Source organism: Pongo abelii, chromosome 12 (genome assembly GCF_028885655.2).
Source record: "Pongo abelii isolate AG06213 chromosome 12, NHGRI_mPonAbe1-v2.0_pri, whole genome shotgun sequence".
Lineage (NCBI taxonomy): Eukaryota > Metazoa > Chordata > Mammalia > Primates > Hominidae > Pongo > Pongo abelii.
Genome location: NC_071997.2, coordinates 23,318,794 through 23,320,472, shown reverse-complemented (window position 1 = coordinate 23,320,472; position 1,679 = coordinate 23,318,794). Strand labels below are relative to the sequence as shown.

The following is a 1,679-nucleotide window of genomic DNA, read 5'->3' as shown; positions in this document are numbered from 1 at the left end:
ACTGCGACCTCTGCTTCCTGGGTTCAAGCAATCCTCGTGCCTCAGCCTCCCGGGTAGCTGGGACCACAGGTGTGCACCACCTCGTGGGACTAGTTTTTGTATTTTTAGTAGAGACAGGATTTCACCATGTTGGCCAGGCTGGTCTCAAACTCCTGGCCTCAAGTGATCTGCCCACCTCGGCCTCCCAAAATGCTGGAATTACAGGCATGAGCCACTGTGCCCATCTGGAAAACTTTTTTTTTTTTTTTTGAGATGAAGTTTCACTCGTTGCCCAGGCTGGAGTGCAATGGCATGATCTTGGCTCACGACAACCTCCCCCCACTGATTTCAAGTGATTCTCCTACCTCAGCCTCCTGAATAGCTGGGGTTACAGGCAGGTGCCACCACACCTGGCTAATTTTGTATTTTTAGTAGAGATGGGGTTTCTTCATGTTGGTCAGGCTGGTCTTGAACTCCTGACCTCAAGTGATCCACCCACCTCGGCCTCCCAAATTGCTGGGATCACAGGCGTGAGCCACCGCGCCCAGCCAGGAAAACAATTTTTTAAATGACAGTGGTAATCCTTACCTATCAGTAATTACCTTGAATATCAGTGGACTTAAAAAAATGATCTCAAATCAATAGCCTGGGGAAAAAAAAGAGCAAACTGTGCTTAAGGCAAGCAGAAGGAAGGACATAAAAGTCAAAGCTGGAATTAGTGAAATAGAAACTAGAAAAACAATAGAGACCTCAACAACAGCAAACAAGTGAGCGAAAGGCTGGACTAGACATTTTTCTAAAGATGATACAGAAATGTATAAAAAGCGTAAGAAAAGATGCTTAGGCTGGGTGCGGTGGCTCATGCCTGTAATTCCAACATTTTGGGAGGCCAAGGCGTGGTGGATCACTTGAGGTCAGTGGCTCGAGACCAGCCTGGCCAACGTGGCAAAACCCCATCTTTATTAAAAATACAAAAATTGGAATTTGCACCAAAGCAGCAGCTGCATTCCCACAGTTCGATCTTCACCTTCACGATGTTTCACTGGTCAAAAAATGCACTAAGTCATCTCCAAGATCAAAGCATTCAGCAAACAATGGCAAGGCAGAGCCACCAGAAAAGTTCACCTGATTTTCATGACAATACGATAATGCTGTATTAGATAGTGGAGCCACTTTCTGTATTGCTATATGGACATATGTAGCAACACAAATCAGAATAGAATGGAACCTGGACCCTGCTGGCAGAGTCACCCCAAAGGAATGGAGAGATCAGTAATCATCCCAGCTGGTATAATAATGAATTGTTTAAAAAACAGCTCATAATTGATACCAAGTTAAAACACTGTGTACCCATTAAGTTATGGCATTATTGAAGAAATAAAGTACATTTTGAAACCTTCAAAAAAAAATACAAAACTTAGCTGGGCATAGTGGCAGGCACCTGTAATCCCAGCTACTTGGGAGGCAGAGGCACAGAATAGCTTGAACTCAGGAGGCAGAGGTTTCAGTGAGCCAAGATCACAACACTGTACTCCAGCCTGAGTGACAGAGTGAGACTGTGTCTCAAAACAAAAACAAAAACAAAACAAAACAAAAAATGCTCAACATTGCTAATCATCATTAGAGAAATGCAAATCAAAATCACAAGGAAATATTATCTTACACCCATTAGGATGTCTACTATCAAAAAAGCAGAAAAT

The 1,679-nt window shown here is 43.3% G+C and overlaps 1 pseudogene; it reads left to right on the top strand.

Moving 5' to 3' along the window:
* Positions 1 to 950: 950 nt before the first annotated feature.
* LOC112131606 (cytochrome c oxidase subunit 7B, mitochondrial-like) lies at positions 951 to 1,298 on the top strand (annotated as a pseudogene).
* Positions 1,299 to 1,679: the final 381 nt, after the last annotated feature.